Genomic DNA, 15,002 nt, shown 5'->3' with positions numbered 1-15,002 from the left:
GTCAAAATGGCCCAACTTTTGAGAGAGCGAAACGTCACAGATTACCCAGCATGCCTGGCTGTCAGAGCAGAAGAACCCGTTTGTGCGCTCACAGAGCATGCGCCCCTTAAGCCCCGCCCCCCGGAGCACACACTCTCGGTTCACTAGAATGAATGGAGAGAATAAATCTAGATTCGGCTTTTAGTGCATTTTACAACTTTAAGGACTTAATGATTCTAAGGCTATACAATAGTTCATACTGGGTAGTTTATTTAGTTTCAAAAAAATTATCCACCGATTTACAGACGTCTCTTTCCCAATGTTAGTCAAGGGGAAAAAGTATTTCTGGGCCGGTGGACGTCACAGACTGATAAGGAAATTGTAGTACCGCCGTTTGGACACAACGAATATTTTCCTCAGAGTCCGGCGCACTTCCTGGGGGCTTGGTCTTGAGGTGGAAAATGCTTGTTGCCAAAAGTGCAATAAGAGTTTAGCATGTATGTATGTATGTATGTTAACTCAATGATACAAACATGGGTTAATGATTAGAGGTAACTGAGTTATTTATTTAGTTAAAGTTACAGCTATTGTGTTTGCAGTTCTATCATCACATAATTTAATACGATTTGTTAAAACATTGTTGTTTCTTATTTTCAGTTTGCTTCAAGCAGTGGCTGTACGAGAAAGACGTGGAGGACCAAGAAATGCTGTCCAGATTGGCAAAGACCGGAAGATACATAACAGAGAAGATAATGGATATTAACAAGAAAAATAATGTTTATAATTTCTTTGTTGCTGTTTACATTTTGAATTATATTTGTTATTTTTAAATCAAACGCATCTATTTTAGATGATATATTTATTTAGATGTAATTTTTTTTTGTAATATTATTGTATTAGGTATCATTTATTAAATAAAAATACTGTTATGAACACTATACAATGTCTTTATTTTGATAGTTACCAGAGTACATTGTATATTTAATACTAACATAAGCTGGTGATAGATAAATGCTGGTCTGCTGGTCTGCCAGCAGACACATATTTATAAAGAAAGAAAGAGAAGGGAGGAAATGATGATAGCTAGACTCAGAATAAATCACACAGCATTGAATGGTACGCTGCATGTCATGGGGAAAAGTAACAGTGACAAGTGTAGGAACTGTGGAGTTAAAGAAAATGTGGAACATCTATAAAGCTGAAAGAGAAAAACTAAAGGATAACGTTTTAGAGGCAGAGAGGGAATGGAGTGTGGTTGGTATTTTGGGAACAAAAGGTTTGCTGCTAAAGATCTGTACAACAAAAGATCTGTAGGACTGAAGGATTAATGGTCATCCACCTTTATGATTTCCCTTCAACGTCACCACACAACCATCTCTCTGTTCCCTGCTCTCGGCTTCCTTCCATCGTGTCACTCTTCAATCCTTCATTTTCATATCCTTCAGTATGTGCATGCAAGTGTGCTTTTGCATGTAAAAGAAGGAGTAGAGAGGAATACACAGCTAAAGGAATGAGAGCAGCTCCAACAGTAACATGCTGCATCAGAATTTATTATTATTTACATTTTATTGCACAACATGTACTTTTACTGATGATACTTAAAGTACATTTTTGTTGATAGTATGTCTGTACTTTGACTTGTAATTTACATTGTTGTATTGGTACTTTTGCCTAAGTAATGGTTTTAAGTACTTCTTCCACCACTGCTGAAATTGTGTGAAGAAAATGTTGCCTGACCTAAGGTTCTGGGTTCAACATAACTGAGGGTTTGAACAGTTTCAAGATAAACTGCCAATGCCTGACTGAAAGGAACATGGGGGTTTGGTAGGGCCACAAGATCTTGTTCACTCAATGGGCGCAGGAGCTGGATCTCAGGAACAAAGACATTAGATGCACAGGGGGTATGTGGTCCTTCCCAGTCCACACCATAATCCTCACCAACCTGACATACGAAAGGAATAAAGCCGTTCAGAATGTGTAATCAATTACAATGTGGGTCATTTTGCATGTATTTTAAATAAATAATTGAGCCAGGGAATAAGATGGCATACATTACATCATCTAAAGAACGTTGTTTACCTGTGAGAAATCTTGTCCCTCTCTGTTGTTTAGTAACCACAACTGTAAAGGTGAACGGTGGCTTGCAGTCCTCAGCCCATGGTGATTCCATGCCTCCTTGAAACACTGAAGATGATGCTGAATATGTGGCATGAAGCACCTGTGTAGTATACAGGTAAATCTCTTGGTCAGGATTGAGTAATCCTTGGGCCTCCAGCTGGATGAATATTGTGTAGAACAGATCAAGAACATTTTCATACACATCTCTCCAAAGGCGCTCAATTCTGTAAAAGAAAGAATGAAATACAGCCTTTATATTGTATTTTTGGCAGGTCACATTATTCAACAGTTAGCAAGATGGAAAAGTTGTGCAAGGTTCTACTAGTAATGGCTGATTGACACTTATGTTCAGACTGGAGTGTGAACACAATGATGAGCGAAGTGAGAGCTGGATTTTAGGTAGTGACCAATGAACTTGTTACGAACTGCCAGTAAAACGCCCCGCTATCACCCCCTGCCCCGCCTGAATGTAAGTATTGTTTTGTGAGGGTGGACAGACATGCTTCTTCTCTCGGTTTCATTGTACTTTAATAATTTATATTTTTTAAATCCTCCATACCTTTGGTTATGAACACTCCGTCCAGTAATATGAGAGCTCCTGTTCTCCCCTTGTGTTTGGACCATGAAATGAGCAACCCTAACATTCTCACCCCCCTTGTCAGATCTGTAAGGGGAAAAAAGTACATTTATCTGAAGATGACTATCCAACATAATTGTACCTTCAAAAGAAAGGTCTTCTCTCGGAAAGCCTTCTTCAGGGTCTAAGCATACCCCTGTTGTAACCCAGCTCTGTTTTAAGATTACCGAAGAGCACCTTCATTACACTTGTTTGAAATTCCGAACACTCATTTTCTTTTTGATAATTGTACCTGTGTTACAAATGCTATTAAAATACATTTTAGTCAAATAAGTCTCATTCATTTATTAGACATTTGTAGGACATTACATACCGAATTCGAGATGGCACGCCATATTGGCCAACAGCAGACAAGAAGCCTTCAAGAACAGTTGTAGCTCTGTTGTTGGTGGCACTACTTAAGTACACAATTAGCCTGGAGAATCCATCAATGCCACCATGAACAACAATCCTCCATCTGTGTGAAATATAACAGGATTAATTGGTTATTGAATTGGGGCCTCATGTCCAAATCACAGTTGATAAAGGCACATCTTGTTCATTAAGCTATGTTAGGAATAGGGTTGGAGGGGTATGGTTGTGGCAGGTTGGGTGATAACGTTAGATATTGCAATAGCAACATGTCCTGCAATATCACAAAACATTATTGCCATTGCAATATCCAACATTATCGTACATTGCATGTTAACCTTCTTTAAGTTAAAAAAAGTTGTACATAAATAAGCAAATTCAATGGTTTAATTTACTTTACCAAGGCAAGCAGATTTGTCAGCTGGGTGAACAACATTTATATTTTAAAGTACCTTTTTCCAACATCTAACCTCTCATCTCTACTAAAGATGGAATCACACAAGGTGCTAAAATGTTGGTTTCCGGTAGGCTAATCTCCGTAAAAGGACTTTACCAATGGGTCCTGAGATTGTTAGTAGGCTAAAACTGATTTGACCACCTCAGGTGCTAATACAGTGCCCTAACAGAGTAAATATGAAGAGGAAACATGTGATTTCATGTGAACATGTTAACATATGATTTCATGGTACTGTTTGGAATTGAGACATATTCTAGATCATGTTCATACCTTTGAAAATGCTTATAAATAATGTTGTATGTCAAAGCTTACACACATTTGTTAAAATACATCATGGATGTCCCAACTAAGGGTCAGTGTGGGTGCATTTCAACCAAGCAGAGAAACACCCGATTCCAGTGCACCAACTAGTTGTGAGTTCATGTGTCACTGCTTTGTTGGAACACATTCACACCAACCCTTTGCGGATAAAATTGGACACCACTGACATTATGGTACTATCAGAAGAGCTCATATTTAGCTAGGATGTATGTGGTAGAGGGCTTGCCCCCATGCAAGGACTGTACCTTTAGTAGCATCTAATTGTGTTTTTGTTTGAAATTCAAACTCAATTATTATCTAATGAGTAGACAAGGAGTTCAATTCATATCCTCAACTAACTAACATACAGAACCCTCATTGTTATATTTTGTATTAAAAAAGGATAAAGGCATCTTTAAGTATTAATGACCTGGCCGTATATCTTTTAATGTTACTTTTTCCTCAGCCTTCAAATTGGTCTCACACTCAATACTTCCAAGGGTGCAATGTCTGTAGATAGGCCTACTTATTTCAGCAATCACACCTTCACCTCTGTTTTCTCACATGATGTTACTATTTACTGATTTCAGGTGGTGTGGTACAGGCTTGGAACAAAGAACTGCAGGACTGCAGCACTTGAGTACAGGAGTTCAAGAGCAGTGGCCTACTAGATTATGATGGACACAGCTCAAAAAGCAGCAGGAAAAACTGACCTGATCAGCTTGTGATTACCGTCTATATGCCATAGACTATTTGGTGCAGGAACATTGTACTGACGACGCCTCGTAGTCTGGAGGGTTAACCTTCGCATCAAGATTGCTCCTGGATCCACTCTCTCCACTCCTTACTCGATGCCCTGATTGAAAAAGGAGATTTATTTGTTTATTCAAATTCGCGACTGGCTAAACCCACGTCATTTGGAATTGGGTTGAACATTGAGGTTAAACAAAAACTGTTAATTTTTACTTTGAATGTGTATGCCTCTGGACCGTAGATGTCCCAGCATAATTTTATATCCAGCATTCGGATTAGTGCGCTGAATCTCCATCACCAAGGCATCTACATCGTCATCGTTAATTGAAGAGTATAGGTCTGATTTTCTACAGTAGAAAAACATATATATGTGTAATGTCACTTCAATTATATATTTATTACATAAGCGACAGCAACGTTAGTTAGGTGTAACAGTTAGCATGAACACAACTCCAGTTATCTTAACATTAATTTATACAGTGGCTGCAACTTCACGTGTATCAGGAAACATCTCTGACTTTAGTCATTTTTGATGAATAAACAAAAACCGCAATTTCACGATACAAACAGATTTCGGTGTAACAATAGTCATATCTAACAGAGCAGCTGTTAATAATAACTGACATAACTTGTGTGCAACGTCAACATAAACGTTTTGGCTAACGTTGACGAACATCCACCAGTCTAACATATATACTCCATTTCAAACATCTCTTCGTATCATATTGCTACACAATACTAAATAATTGTTTGTTAATCATGTTTTAATTTTGTTAACTGTATTATACACGTTTTTGCCCACCAGTGTCGTCCATAGAAATAAAATAGGAGTAGAACGGACATTCCCATTCAAATCAACGTAGCAGGATAATGGATGTATTATATTTTAAGATAATGCAGGATGGTCAGAGCGGCGGCCATTTGTATGTGTACCGTTGCCATAGTGACAGTTGTAGCGGGCTGACCATATAAATAGAATATGAGTATAGTAGTATACTCGTATTCTATTTCTATGGGCTCGTTAATTGTATGACGTTAGCTAGATAGAGCAATAAAAATGTTTTACGTTAGCTCAAGTAATTCACCTTAGGCCTTCTTCGACCGATCTCCTCTGAATTGTGCGGGATGACACACCAAACAGATCCGCGATTTCTCGGGTTGATAGACCGGACAGCACATAGGTAGCGAGCATATCGCATGGAATATCCAGAGGCGGGCGTCCTGCACCTGTGCTTAAACCAACTTCTTGGACATCTTCCACACGAACACGGTGCTCAATCAGTGTCAAAGTATTTACAACTTCGTCATCCGTGTCGATATCTCGAAGAGCGCTTATCCGCCCGAGTACTTCGATAAAGTCTTCAATATGGGCCAACACAGTATCTGTTGGTAAACCGTGTTGATCCATTTGATCTGCTAAGGATAGTGTTAAATATGTTCTTTATTCTCGCGTCCAGGAGAGAAGCTTTAAAATGAGACTAAATGGAGTCTCTGAAAAGATTCAAATGGGATACTTTAATTAAAAAAGGCGCGGTAGTGTTACAGACAGAATATTGTTCCGGCAGAAAACAGCTGTGATCTGGTTCTCCTGAGCAAGAAGAAGACAGCGGATCTCTCCTCCGGCGCTGCTATATATATCCTCTGCTGGCTCCTCCCCGCCAGCCGGCTCACCTCGTCTCCAATGTCCGTTATTGCATTTAAACAGAGGATAGGTTCTTTTCACATTCAATATATGCTTAACACGCCGTTTCTCCTCATATTCTCTTTCATCACTTTTCATTTAACACATTCTAAACGCTGTAATCAATACTCTAAACAATACTTCTCGGCTCGTTTGGTTGCCGGTCATTCCGGATGTTGTCACATGCTACTCTCGTCTGTAAACAATAATGTATTCAAATAAACTGTACTTTCATTTAATATTCAACATGGTAGTATCTCGACATCTATTGTTGTAGTGTTAAATCAGTAGGTTTCGGTTTTCACCACACCAAGTCATTTCGCTCCTCAATTCACCTCTTTAGGAAATCGTATATTAGCCACATGCTACATGCTAACCGTAGATGAAGGATTTTCAGAATAAAAGCTTAACTGCTTGTGCACAAGAATTTCTGGTTTTTCAGTATAAAAGAGCGTTTGAACTGACGGTATGTTTAAGCTACATTATACCATCAAAACATTGATTTTAATTTCTAACAATAGCATAGCATCTTGGAGCCCACCGACGTCTTCCATGTTGTCTGCCCCGCCTTATTTTCATTAAGTAGTTATTATATAGTTTATAAAAAAAATGTTAAGTCCTTCTCCTCCATTTTCTTCCTCTTCTCGAGTAGTCAGTGTTGTGGTGCTGTTGCCATGGCGACAGATCATTCGCCATCAAGTTAGTTCAGAAGTTTGCAGTTCAAATATTCTGCTGCTTTTCCAAGACTTTTTACTTTCTTTTCTTCTCTCATCACACATTCAAGCCCCCTGTGTTCATGTATCATTTCAATCTAAATTCTTCACTTTCTTCTTACACATTACATTTCAGCATAGCAGTTTAGCGTCACATTGTCAGCATAAAGCATTCCCACTAGCAATTTCTTCGGGAATTGCATTCTCTAGTTGCACACTTTGCTCATGTATTATGGTGATGACAATTTTTTATTTTGACTGGTGGATTTATGTCAAATAAATCCTCTCAATGATTCTGATCGGCCGTAATAAAAGGAAAAGGGAGGAACTGAGTCTCGTTTTTCCTCTGCTTTCAACTAAAGCTTGACACAGTCTGCAGTGTTTCATTTACGTTTTTTAACTATCGGTTGCTTTTACTGTAAGTGTCAAAAAACATTAGCTAATGTTATATATGCAGAGGTGGGAGAAGTACTCAGATCTTGTACTTGAGTAAAAGTAGAAGTACCAGAGTAATACTGTAAATATTTTTTTATCAAACATATAGTTAAAGTACCAAAAGTAAAAGTAGACATTGTGCAGATTGATCCATTTCAGAATAATATATATAAAATATATAGGGCTTAAATGTGCCACTCTTCACAATGAGTAATTTAGTATATTTTAATGCTAATGCTTTTACTTAAGTAGAATTTTGAATGCAGCACTTTTTCTTGTAGCTTCTTTTTACACTGTAGTATCGCTGATTTTACTGAAGTGAATAATCTGAGTACTAATGTTTCAATTAAAGAAAGCATAATTTTGGAAATGTTTGACTTAAGCCCAAAACAAAAGCTTTTTATTTTTTCACAAAGCTGTCAGCAATACATTAACTTAAATACACTTATCTTACATTACATTTCAGAAAACACTTACATTATTTTTAAATAAACTAAAAACCAAAAAGTTGTCTGACATGAAATAATAGACGCTCTAAACTCCAGTACCTTACAATCCTTCATTATGTACAATAATTATAGTTACTGTGATGAAGAATAAGAACACAGGAGGAGGAGACCTGGGGACTCATTTATAACGCCGTGCGTAGGATTCACGGGGGAAGATTGCTTACGCAGTAGAAATCCAAAAAATAGGTACAGAAATGTTCCGATTCACCAAACATTGCGTACCGGTGAGGAAAGTGCGTACATCACTTCCTACGCCGGTTTCCCTTTATAAATCACAATCGACAATAGAGGTTTCTCAATACTCAAATTTCCCCTCCTCGACTCCTTGACTCCTCGGTCCTCCGGTAGTGATCCTGAAATGAATTTCAGCGCGCCATGTTGAAGGACATATAAGCTGTGTCCCAATTCAGAGGCTGGGTCCTCCTGAGGACCCAGCTTTGGTCCTCCGCGGACTGCGAAATGAGACGGTCTACGGAGCATGTCCTTGTAACCGGCAGTTACCCCTATATTTTTGCCGCCCCCGTCACCAAGCAACCAGCTGCAGTCACAAGTGCCGGTAATAATTTCTGACACTAGGCAAAATATTTTCAAACTGTTTTCAAACTGTTTTCAAAACTGTTTTCAAAATTGTTTTCAAAACTGTTCAATATGGAGTCAGATCTAGCTGTACTTATTTTGGTGTTATATAATATGTTTAAATTATTTTCCCGAGGTCGCAACAGGCCCCAGTGAAGAGGGGTTCATTCTCCCCGCGCATCTGGATAAATTGCGCAGTCTGCTCCTTGCTCCCTATCAAAACAAAATTGTTGCAGTAAGATTTGTATAACAAAAGCAGTTAAATAAATAAATTAGCTTTATAATGAATCCCAACAATATGAAAACCAAACAGGGTTTAGAAATATTTTCACTTCATATTATTTTATGTATGTAATATAAAGAAGACATCTCCAATTGCCCGTATATTTAAATACACAAATTAAATAGGTTTACTTTTCTTTCATGTCGTTTACTATTTGGGTGAGTGAGTACATTTAAAAACGAATCCAGCTGAAACCGTTGTAGCCGTTGATGGGACGTTACAAGCCATATATATTTTTTAAAACTCATTCGTCACCGTCACCCGTTGCATCCTGGGATATGGTACACCGCGGAGTGTACATCAGATGTATCCTCTAAATCTGGGGAAAGAAGGCTGCATTTGCGGGCCGCATTCGGAGGAGTCTTGTCTTTTTTTTAAAATTGGGACAGCCTTCGTTTGGCGGAAGTGACGTATGCGGTCTCCGAATGCATCCTCAGGAGGATGCGGCCGCTGAATTGGGACACAGCTCTAATTTCTCTAAATGCACTTCGAGGACCGAGCATCGAGCGTCGAGAAGGCTCTCTGGAGGAGCTATAACCGAGGAGACACTCCTCCACGGATGCATTTCCGGGAAATCTGAGGCGTGACGCACTGCCGGACTTATCTCAGCCAATGACAGCTCTGCATGCATCCCCTGGATATTATTTTAGTAACTGCATTCATCGCGACGTGATGTTTACAGTGAGAACAGCTGTGAGGTCCGTGCAGAAAGCAGAGCAGTGTTTCAAATATATATCACTCAGTATAACAGGCGTACTCTCTTTATTTGCTTTAGTTTAGTAGATAACTACAAACAAAGAGTCGATATTTTTCTAAGACCATTTAGTGCTTCACATAATAAAAAACACAACGGCTGTAGCCTGATTATGCTTTAGGAGCTGTTGGTGTGTGTGGTACAGTGTGTAGGTGTGTGTGTGTGTGTGGTACAGTGTGTAGGTGTGTGTTGTACAGTGCGTAGATGCGGCGGACAGACGGGTCTCAGTTGGTTTGGTGTCCTCTGCTTACTTTTAATACTTGTAAATACAACTTTTGGACCGTAATTTCAATTCCCAATTTCAGCGACCAGAGAGAGGGGGCGGATATATCCAGTCTCTGTGTTACGTTATTATGAGATTGCTCTCATACTTTAAATTGTATATATTTATATAAATATATTTGTGTGTGTGTGTGTCCGCATCTGTAGCCTGTTATTGTCTCATTATACCGCACTCTCAATGAATTCAAAGTAAATATGTGGGGGAACAATGTTCAGCTGATCTAACAGAGATTATAAAATACAGCGCTATGACAAAACACTCGACAGCTGATGCAGCTGTTGCCACGTAATAATGAACGGACGTCGCTTTAATATGACCGCTCAGACGAGAGGAGTTCTCATTTCTTTAAACGTCTGCTGCTTCCCCTCCTCTTTCCTCGGTTCCCATCCTCGGTCCTCCGCTCGCATCTCCTGTGGGCGGGACTAAGTCTCGAGGAGGGGAGTCGAGGAGGGGAGTCGAGGAGGGGAAATCTAAGAATTGAGAAGCCTCTGTAAACATCGCGTTCATGCAGAGCTGTCATTGGCTGAGATAAGTCCGGCCGTGCGTCACGACTCTTTGAAACATCTCTGTTCCAGGAAATGCGCCTACGAAGGAGCCGTGGAGGACCGTGGAGGACCCATTAGTGTATCCTCGTCATTCTGTAACATCTCCCTTCCTTTTGTTAAGTAACAACACAGGATCAATACTGCCATTAAACTGTTGACCTTTAAACAGAACATTAATCAAATGATTTCAACAACAAATAGTGCACCTAGCAAAGACACTTCAATAATAGCTGGATCAGAACACATCAGCAATAAACTCAGAACAATCAATCACATTTGTTTTACAATCTCTCCACTTCCTTTTTTTTTTTCTTTTTTTTAAATCTTTATCGTCCATGTGTGTTTGAGTGCGCACAGGTTATGGCCTTGGAGACTCCTCGGGGACGCAGACGACCTCTCTGGCGCTCCCCCCACTCGCAGGCTGCTCCGGGGCCGATTCTGGGAGAACTGACGGCTGGAGAAGGGCCGCCTCTGCTGGTCGAAGATCAACCCTGTTGCGCCGATACGTGGTCCCCTCCACACCGACCAGATAGGACCGGAGTCCCAACTGCTGAAGGCACACACCTCTCCTCCATCGGCCCGTCCTGTCTCCTGGGAGCGGCTTCATCCGTATGGGCTGGCCGACGTTCAGCTCCGGCAGATCCTTGGCAGATCTGTCATATGTCAGCTTTGCTGCTTGATGTTTCACTTTCAGCTTGTCAGGAACACCCGTGACGACCTGAGGCACCAGTAGCTGGTCGGCCACAGGGAGAAGGGTTCTCAGTCTCCGCGACATAAGCCGCTGTGCTGGGCTGCAATGCATACCCTCAGTGGGCGTATTTCTCCAATGCAATATGGCCCTCCAGGGGTCCTCTTTGGCACGGTCTGCCCTTCTGCACAGGCTCTTTACAATTTTCACTGCTGACTCCGCTTTGCCATTAGCCTTTGGGTGCCTCGGTGAGGACATGACATGCTCAAAACCCCACTCTCTCGCAAACGCCCGGAACTCTCCACCGGCAAACTGGCCTCCACCATCAGAAATGGCCCTGTCTTGGACACCGTAGCGTGCAAACTGTGCCTTGCATCTACGGATCGTGGTGTCCGCTGATAGGTCAGGGAGCAGGTCGATCTCCCAAAAGTCAGAATAATGGTCCACCACGAGCAAGAAGTTCTGTGCTGCGTAGCTGTACAGATCCATGCTTACTAGCTGCCAGGGACATGTGGGGAGCGGGTGTGACATCATAGTCTCTTTCTGTTGTTCGTGTGCATACTCATTGCAAACAGAGCACTTTTGCACATAATCCTTGACTTCCCCTTGCATACCGGGCCAGTAAAGTGTATCACGGGCCTGCCTGTAGCACGCCTCGCCCCCCACGTGGTTGTAGTGGATCCATCTCAGCATTTCCGGGCGCATAGCTTTTGGAATGATGACGCGCTGACTCCTGAAGAGCACGCCATCCTGTGCACTTATCTCATCTCTGACGGCCCAGTAGTCCCTGACGGCTACAGGGGTCTCCTCTTTGTGTCCTGGCCATCCCTCCAGCACGACAGACTTAAGTGTTTGAAGACACACATCCTCCTCAGTGTGTGTCCGAATCTGTGCCAGGCGTTGGCTGCTGACATTTAAATAGTCTGCCTGCTGAATGGCCGCCGTGTCACACTGCTCCTGCTGCATGCTGCAGAGCATTTCACTTTGGTACAGTTTGTCTGTTCTCTGTGGTGGGGTGGTGGCTCTGCTGAGCGTGTCACTTATGTACATCTCAGGGCCTGGCTTGTATACCACCGCAAGGCAGTAATACTGAAGTGTGAGGAGCATGCTCTGAAGGCGCTTTGGCGCACTGAGGAGGGGCTTGGTGAAGATGGACACCAGCGGGCGGTGGTCGGTCTCTGCAGTCACATCACCCCTCCCATATAGATAGTAGTGGAAGCGTTGGCAGGCGAATACGATGCTCAGGCACTCCTTTTCAATCTGTGCATAATTTTGCTCTGTTTGGGTCAATGCCCGGGAGGCGAATGCGACAGGCTGTCCCCCTTGAAGCAAGCAGCAGCCCAGACCCGCCTGACTGGAGTCGCTCTGTACGGTGACTGGCTTGCGGACGTCATAGTACCTTAGGACTGGCACCGCCGTGACCAGTGCCTTGATTTCCTTCATGGCGGCATCATGTTTGGGCAGCCAGTGCCACATCACATCCTTGTCCAGCAGTCTCCTCAGCGGCTCACATACCGCTGACAAGCGTGGCATGAATCTGGACAGATAGTTCACAAATCCGACACACCGCTGGACCCCTTTTGCGTCTGTGGGGTTTGGCATGTCCAGCACCGCCCTGACTTTGTCAGGGTCAGCCTTGAGGCCCTCCGCGGACAGTATGTGGCCGTGGAAGCGGACCTCCTTCACTCGGAACTGCAGCTTTTTCAGGCCCAGTCTCAGCTTTACTTCCCTGCATCTGTCCATCAGAGCGATGAGGTTTGTGTCATGGTCGCGATTGGCCTCATCCTCTGTGTCCCCACAGCCGACTACAAGGATGTCATCAGCTATGGGCTCAATCCCTGTCAAGCCAGCCAGCAGCTCATGCTGCTTCCTTTGATACAGCTCCGGGGCAACTGACACACCGAAAGGAAGTTTCAGCCAGCGTTTCCTACCCCACGGTGTCCAGAATGTTGTCATCAGGCTGCTTTCTTCATCCAAGCGGCACTGCAGGAATGCATCACGTGCATCCACCAGGGTGAATATACGTGCCTTTGGCAGCTTATACAACACGTCATCTAAAGTGGGCATAAGGTAGTGGGACCGTTTCAGAGCACGGTTGAGATGCTTCGGGTCAATGCATAGTCTCAATTTGTCTGGCTTTTTTACTATGACTAGATTGCTAATCCAGTCCGTGGGTTGAGTGACTGTGGTCAAGTGTCCCTCCTCTTCATATCGATCAAGCTGAGCCTTAACAGCTGCCTTGAGGGCCACTGGAACGTTCCTGGGAGCACACTGCACCGGTGTCACAGTGCTGTCCAGCTCAAAGTGAATATCACCAGGCAGAGACTCAACAGGGCTGGTGAACACGTCTTGGTAGGTGCTGACAAGACACTCCTTGGTCAGGTCTCCCTTCCTGCAGTGCTCCACCTTATTCAGCTCCTCAGGAATGGTGAAGCGTATCAGACCAAGTCTCTCACATGTCTCACCCGAAAGCAAGGGCCTCTGGCCAGTATGCACGATCTCAAAGTCCAGTCTGTGCGTCTTACCCCTAATGACGCATTGTGTGCTGTACACACCTAATGAGCTCATCCACTCACTGTTGTATAGTTTTAATCTGGTGAGACTCTTCAGAAGAGGCGTTCTAGACGCCAGTCTCGTCTTGTCCTTGATGCTCATCACATTGCAAGTGGCTCCAGAGTCGAGCTGGCACCTCTGAACCCCACTTTGCAGTGGCAGGTTGACAAACCACTTTTTACCTTGAGTGTTCACAGCCCCCACGCTCTCCGCTGTGTACACGTCTCTCTCATCGCTGTCCTCCAGTTCCCCTGGCAACGGGTCCACAGCATTCAACTGGCGTGCCTGCTGGCCTCTTTTCATGCATACTTTTGCAAAATGGTTAGCAGTGCCACACGAGCGGCACGATTTACCAAAAGCAGGGCACAGGTCCCGCCCACGTTTGTGCCGTGTGCCACAGTACTTGCATTCGCCAGCGTCTCTCATGCTCTGTGGTTGTGCAGATGTGTTGGTGGACTCGGATGGCCTGCTGGCAGACCTCCGTCCATATCGCTGTCCTTGTGTGGCATTAACGCTGTCTCCAGGTCCAGAGCTGCCCAGTGACATGGTTTTTAACTTGCTGTCCATGACCTCGGCTGCACGGCAAATTTTAATGGCCTCGTCCAATTTAAGGTCCTTTTCCCTTAGTAAACGACGTCGAGCACCCTCGTCAGTTATCCCGAGAACAAGCCTGTCCCTTATGAGTTCATCTTTTAAAGCTCCATATTCACAAGAGGCAGCCTTTTCCCTCAGCCTGGTAGCAAACGCATCCAAGAGCTCTCCATCCTCTTGTTTAAGGTTGCCAAAAACGTACCTCTCAAAGATTACGTTCTTTGCGGGCGTGAAGTATTGCTCCAGTGCCACCAGTATATCACCCGCATCCTTTTGTTGGTCCGCGGTGAGTCCCAGGTTGTGTTTGTAAACATGGCGGCAGTCGTTCCCCATTAGCCTCCTTAGCGCAGCTGCTTGTACCGGCTTTTCTTTCTCGCTGAGCCCGGTCGCAAGCAGATAATCCTCAAATTCTGCTCGAAAGCTCACCCAGTTGCCGTGGATGTCCCCCGCCATCTTCATAGGCTCCGGAGGTGGGATGCTGGATGCCATTGTTCCAACGTGACGCTAATGCTAACAGGCTAACTGAAACTGCTAAACCTCACCAAAACAAATAAATGCACGCCGTCTCAGCGACGGACAGTAGCATGCAATCCACAGCTGGGTCCTATTTGAGCTTCTGACACCATGTTTGTAGATGTAGGTGCATTAATAAACAAGGCAAATCAGGCTGTGTCTCAACGCCGTGTATTCACATTAAAGGCCATGTAATGCATCTAACACAGGTGTTTTTTAACATGTAGTTTAGATATCACCAGAATAAAAATAAATAAAAATGTTTAAAGTTTGGTCATAATTA

General features: G+C 43.2%; 1 protein-coding gene across 5 annotated transcripts in view; it reads right to left on the bottom strand.

Annotated features, from left to right (window-relative positions):
- Positions 1-1,508: 1,508 nt before the first annotated feature.
- Positions 1,509-15,002, bottom strand: part of LOC307013310 (uncharacterized protein) — a 32,968-nt gene continuing 19,474 nt past the window's right edge. The window contains exons 6-12 of one of the 5 annotated variants that reach the window (XR_013800934.1): positions 4,809-4,942; positions 4,556-4,698; positions 3,048-3,191; positions 2,657-2,761; positions 2,298-2,321; positions 2,059-2,197; positions 1,509-1,921 (exon numbers count right to left, since the gene is read on the bottom strand). The gene's annotated coding sequence lies outside the window, so the exon portion shown is untranslated. Of the gene's footprint in view, positions 1,922-2,058; positions 2,322-2,656; positions 2,762-3,047; positions 3,192-4,555; positions 4,699-4,808; positions 4,943-15,002 lie in introns of all 5 variants that reach the window. The other 4 variants (XR_013800933.1, XR_013800935.1, XR_013800936.1 and 1 more) reach the window with 4 other exon arrangements.

The sequence above is a fragment of the Notothenia rossii genome (genome assembly GCF_949606895.1).
Source record: "Notothenia rossii genome assembly, chromosome: 7".
Taxonomy (NCBI): Eukaryota; Metazoa; Chordata; class Actinopteri; order Perciformes; family Nototheniidae; genus Notothenia; species Notothenia rossii.
This window is presented reverse-complemented; position numbering and strand designations above follow the sequence as displayed.